Raw genomic sequence first — 6,704 nt, 5'->3', positions numbered from 1 at the left:
AATAATCATACAAATAATTGTTTAGTAACACTAGTGGTGAATGTGGTGGATGGCAGAGTGTCCATGAGAACATATATCTGGTGGAGACGGTGTACCCGAGAACTAAGGGTTATGGGCAGGATTCAGCCAGGCAACAGCTTGTCTAACTCCTGACATTCACAGCAGAATCTTCTCATTCTTCCCTTACAAGTAGTTGGTCTGTACCACCATCCCTGCAGACCCATGATCGCCAGACTAGTACATTTCACCTCCAAGATAATAGTGCCTATGGGGTGCTCTGCAGGCCCTTCAACATCTTCCCAAGATATTTTCTCCTCCCTAAAATGTTGTTTTTCTCTTATCCCATCTCTTTGAAAGCTAACAGCATCAACTTCTGCACTCAGGGAATGGTTTTGCTCCAGTGTTCTCCATGGGGCTGATTTTGACCCTTCTGGAACAATTTCTGGTTATCCCAACACAGTGCTGGCATCTCGTGGCTGAAGGCCAGGGATGCTGTTAAACATCATGTGATATACAGAACAGTCCCCTGTAACAAATAATCAGACCAAAAATGTCAATATTGTGGAGACTGAGAAACCCTGGTCTAGACAAGTGTTGACAAGTAATATTAAAATTTTTATCTAAAAAAATCTCAACCATTCTCTTTATTATTTAATGATATTGAAATGTTATGTAAAACAAATCTCGATTTTTCATTTTTGTCTTAGGCTGCTTGACGTTTTGCATTGTGGTTAGATTTAAATGACATAAGATGTACCATTTTGATGATCTTCAAGTGTACATTCTGTGCACTTGGCATCCATATCTCTCCAGAATGTTTTCATCCTCCCAAATTGAAACTGTCCCTGTTGACACTAACCCTCTATCTCCTCCCTTCTTCCAGCCCCTGGCAACCACCATTTTACTTTGTGTCTCTGTGAGTTTGACTCCTCTTGGTACCTCATATGAGTAGAATCAAATGTATCCATTCGCAACGTCTCCATTTTGAAATTCTCAACTTCCAAAACCTGAACTTCTGACGTCCACTTTTCTTCCAAATATGCTCCGTCCACAGCCCTCCCTGTCTCGATGGATACACTTCCGTTCTTTCATTGTTCAGGCCCCAAACCCTGAAACCCACCTTGGCTCCTCTTTATCTCATCCCCGTATCCTGACTGACAACAAATCATCCTGGCTCTTCCTTCTAATCATAGTTCCAGGGAGCACTTCTCAACACACTGTCACCTCCCTGCTCCTAGCTAACTATACATATTTCACCTGGTTTACTGCAGTCATCTCCAAGCAGACTTTCCCACACCCTGCAATCCACTCTCAACCAGGCAGCTGGAATGATCTGTGAAATCCTGTCATATAGTGTCCTTTGTCTGCCCCCAAACCCTGCTATGACTCCTCACATTGAATAGGGAAAGGGTTACGATAGGCATGGAGAGATAAGGGACCGTCAGGGAGGCAGGATGCAGCTACAAATGGGAAGAAGCAGCAGTGGCAGTGAAGTTCAGGGGGAAGAAAGAGGATAAGGTAAACGTGTTCCAGAACTGCCCAGGCTAGGCGGCATGCATAGATTCTCACAAACTTTCTGATAAGGTCCCAATAAAAAGCCAGGGACAGAAATCCTCAGTGGCAACCCAATTGGGATGCCACACTTTCTCTCCGTAAATTCTATCACTTTGCTCTGTTGTCCACAAGATTCATTCTCCGACTCCGTGAGACAAGGACGACCAACGTCTCTCCCACCCTCCTGTAACAACATCACTCAGAACAAATAAAGGCGAGAATCCTTGAAAGGCAGGGAAAGCCTCAGGTAATCAGCCCTGGATACCTGTCCTTCTCTTGCACTATGGCTCCATCACTCCTCCAGCCATGTCCTCCCCGGCAACCTCCCACCTTAAGGGCTTTGTATTAACCTTTCCATCTGCTCAGGGCATGTTTCCACAAGACGTGCCTTCACCTTCTTCACAATGTAATGTACTCAAATGAGGTTTATTAAGAACACAGTTTTTATTGTGACAACCCGTTCTCCCCATACACCTGTACCTGCTTATCCTTGTGGTAGTTGAGCCTAAAATATGACTGACACAGTAAAAAATCAGTAAACAAATAAATGTTCTAAAGGGGCTCCTAGTAACATTGTTTCCTGACCCCAGTTGATTGGCCCAAGGTGGAAAGAGAACATATTTGTGCGGATTAGAATTGTTTCCTGGGATTTTCTTTCTTTTTTTTTTTTTTTTTTTTTTTTTTTTTTTTTTTTTTTGCATCTGAGTAACCAAAGTAATTCCAGTTCTGAAAAACGCAGCTATGAGGTGTGAGAGGTGAGAACTGCTGATCTCCATGTCTGTTTCCACTTGAAAGTAGCCAGTTTGAGAAAATAAAGCCGATAGTCTGAAAGGAAATCCTCATGGTGTTTGAGCCCCAGTGTTTAGTTGTGCCAGTGCCCAGCTGACCCGCCTCTCAGCTATGTTCAGATGAATCAGAGAATTCTCTTCTGTAACTTGTGGCCCAAGCACACCTGTCTAGTGCAGCCTTATCTTTACATGAGACAGGATCATGAGGTGATAATATCCACTGAAAATCAGCAAGGAGTACTGTGACAGACCCTCCACCTTCCAGCTCAAGGCCTTATCAAGCTGTCATTGGCAAATTGTAACTCACACACATCTCCTGTGGTAAGCTGAATAATAGCCTCCCAAAGATGTCCATTCTGCAGAATAGATGTACTATTCTGCAGAAGCTGTGAATGTGCTACTTTAGATGGCAAAAGGCACTTTGGGAGTGTCATTTAGTTAAGGATCTTGAGATAGGAAATGTACTCCGAATTATCTGGGTCGGCACAATGTAATCCTCAAGGTCCTAGGAAGAGCAAGCAGGAGGGCTAGAGGGAGATTTCAAGATGTCGTACTTTGTACTTTGAAACTGGAAGTAGGATCCATGAGCCAACGAATGCAGGGGGGCTCTAGAATTTAGAAAGGCAAGGAAAAGGACTTTCTCAGGCACCTCCAAAAGGAAAGCAGTCCTGCTGATACATTTTAGACTTTTGACCTCCAGAATGTAAAATAATAAATTGTGTCATTTGAAACTACTAGACTTATGGCAACGCAAAACAGATTCAATAGGAAATTAATATACCTCTCTTCCAAAATTTGCCTATCTTATTGCCACTGGCTAGGTCAGGTACCCATTATCTCTCTCCTTGACCGTTTCAACTGTCTCCTAACTGATCCCTGTGGCTCCAATTCTCCCACTCAGAGTAATCCTAAGGTCCTCATATGATACCTTTGAATACAACATGTTTTGGTTCTCAAATGATTACAAAATCCTTAGTATGTCAAGTTTGACTCTCAATGGTCTGTCTTCCATCTACATTTACAGGCTTATTACTTTCTTTTTTCTTTTTAAAAAATTATTTACTTATTTATTTTTGGAGAGAGACAACATAATTAGTAGAGTGAAAGAGAGGGAATCTTTTTTTTCTTATGTTTGTAAGATAATTTTTTTTTTTAAATTTACATCCAAGTTAGTATATAGTACAACGATTTCAGGAGTAGATTCCTTAATGCCCCTTACCCATTTAGCCAATCCCCCCTCCCACAATCTCTCCAGCAACCCTCTGTGTGTTCTCCATATTTAAGAGCTCTTATGTTTTGTCCCCCTTCCTGTTTTTATATTACTTTTGCTTCCCTTCCCTTATGTTCATCTGTTTTGTATCTTAAAGTCCTCATATGAGTGAAGTCATATATTTGTCTTCCTCTGACTAATTTCACTTAGCATAATACCCTCTAGTTCCATCCATGGAGTTGCAAATGGCAAGATTTCATTCTTTTTGATTGCCGAGTAATACTCCATTGTATATATATATATACCACATCTTATCCATTCATCCATTGGTGGACATTTGGGCTCTTTCCATACTTTGGTTATTGTTGATAGTGCTGGTATAAACATTGGGTTGCATGTGCCCCTTCAAAACAGCACTACTGTATCCGTTGGATAAATAGTGCAATTGCTGGGTTGTAGGGTAGTTCTATTTTTAATTTTTTGATGAAACTCCAGACTGTTTTCCAGAGTGGCTGCACCAGTTTGCATTCCCACCAGTAGTGCAAAAAATACCCTCTTTCTCCGCATCCTCGCCAACCTCTGTTGTTGCCTGAGTTGTTAATGTTAGCCATTCTGACAGGTATGAGGTGGTATCTCATTTGTGGTTTTGATTTGTATTTCCCTGATGATGAGTGACGTTGAACATCTTTTCATGTGTCTGTTAGCCATCTGGATGTCTTCTTTCAAAAAGTGTCTGTTCATGTCTTTTACCCATTTATTCACTGGATTAGTTGTTTTTTGGGTGTTGAGTTTGATAAGTTCTTTATAGATTTTGGATACTAACCCTTTATCTGATAAGTCGTTTGCAAATATCTTCTTCCATTCCATCGGTTGCCTTTTAGTTTTGCTGGTTGTTTCCTTCACTGTGCAGACGCTTTTTATCTTGATGAGGTCCCAATAGTTCATTTTTGCTTTTGTTTCCTTTGCCTCTGGAGACATATTAAGAAGTTGCTGTGGTCAAGGTCAAAGAGGTTTTTACCTGCTTTCTCCTCTAGGATTTTGATGGCTTCCTGTCTTAGATTTAGGTCTTTCATCCATTTTGAGTTTATTTTTGTGTATGGTGCAAGAAAGTGGTACAAGTTCATTTTTATGCATGTTGCTGTCCAGTTTTCCCAGTGCCACTTGCTGAAGAGACTGTCTTTATTCCATTGGATATTCTTTCTTGCTTTGTCAAAGATTAGTTGCCCATACATTTGAGGGTCCATTTCTCTATTCTGTTCCATTGATCTGAGGGTCTTTTCTTGTGCCAGTACCATACTGTCTTGATGATTACAGCTTTGTAATACATCCTGAAGTCTGGGATTGTGATGCCTCCAGCTTTGGTTTTCTTTTTCAGGATTGCTTTGGCTATTTGGGGTCTTTTGTGGTTCCCTACAAATTTTAGGATTGTTTGTTCTAGCTCTGTGAAGAATGCTGGTGTTATTTTGATGCGTATTGCATTGAATATGTAGATTGCTTTGAGTAGTATCAACATTTTAACAATATTTGTTTTCCTATCCAGGAGCATGGAATATTTTTCCTTTTGTGTGTGTGTGTGTGTGTGTGTGTGTGTGTGTGTGTCTTCTTCAATTTCTTTCATAAGCTTTCTATAGTTTTCAGTGTAGAGATTTTTCACCTCTTTGGTTAGATTTATTCCTAGGTATTTTATTGTTTTTGGTGGAAAGACAGAGAATATTAAGTAGGGTCTAGACCTACCAGGGGTTTGATTCCAACACCTGAGATGATGACAATGAAGTCATGATCTGAGCTGAAATCAAGAGTCAGATGCTTAACTGAGTAAGCCACCCAGGCACCCCCAGGCTTATTCCCAATAACTCAGCCATTAAATTCTATATATATTCCTAAAATACTTCATTCTTGCATGTCTGTTAAATGTCTCCCAAGCCTATTATCCAGTTAAATTTCTACTCGTTATTCATCACGTAAGCATATATTTTCCTATAGAAGTTTTCCCTGAATACAAAGTGTTGCCAAATTGTGGAAAAACTGGACCTTCATGCATTCCTGGTAGGAATGTACATTGGGCAGTCACTTGGGAAAACAGTTTGGCAGTTGCTTAAAAGCTTAAAGATAAACTGACCGTATGACCCAGCAATTCCAACCCTAGGCATCTACCCAAGAGAAATAAAAACACACGTTGGCACAAACACATGTGCTCAAGTACCCACAGCAGCATTATTTATAATGACACGAAACTGGAAATGTCCAAATGTGTGCCAATGGACAAGTAGATTAAAAAATTAGTACATCCACACATTTGAATACTGTTCTGCAATTAAAAGAAACAAAACGTTGATACATAGTTCCACATGGATGACTCTGAAAAAACATACGCTGAGTAGAAGACCAATACAAAAGACTACACATTGTATGATTGCATCTATATAAGATATCTAGTAAAGCAAATTAATAGAGACAGTGATAAGTGATTTCCTAGGATTGAAGTGGGAGTCAATAGTAACTGCAAATGGGCACAAGGGAATGTTATGAGGTAACAGAAATATTCTAAAAGTATATTACAGTAATAATCACATAATTCTACAAATTTGCTAAAATCATTTAATTTACATTATCATTGGGTAAATTTTGTATATGTAAATCATGCCTCAAAAATTATTTTAAAAAAGTTGAAAGAGTTTTCTTGGAATTATTCAGGATGGTTTCAAAACTTTTACCTTTGTTTTCAAAACGATCTATGACACACCACATTATGCTCACCACTGTGTATTGCAACCATTTGGACCCCTCCTCGATTTGGACACAGTAGCCAAAAAATTCACATTGGTGTCAACTTAATGGAATCAAAGTGAATTGGAGCTACATCAAATAAGCCTTTCCTCTCTAACAGATTATAATTTTAGAGTAATTTTGCAGTCCTATGTTCCCAATGATTAGTTTCCTTTTTTTTCTCTCCAGAAGTTTGAACTCCTTTCAGGATATGGTGTTGTACGTTATAGCTTTACCACCTGTCTTAGCTTGGATTCTCAGAGAAGCAGATGCTTAGCCAAGGGTTTATGTGCAAGCACTTTATTGGAAAGAACAAGGAACATGGAACATGGGTGAGAGGAGAAGTGATACATGGAAGAAAATACATTAGGGGTGCCTGGGTGGCT

The sequence above is a fragment of the Prionailurus bengalensis genome, chromosome A2, assembly GCF_016509475.1.
Source record: "Prionailurus bengalensis isolate Pbe53 chromosome A2, Fcat_Pben_1.1_paternal_pri, whole genome shotgun sequence".
In the NCBI taxonomy this organism is placed as follows: domain Eukaryota; kingdom Metazoa; phylum Chordata; class Mammalia; order Carnivora; family Felidae; genus Prionailurus; species Prionailurus bengalensis.
The sequence above is the reverse complement of the archived record's forward strand: the minus strand, read 5'-3'. Positions refer to the sequence as shown.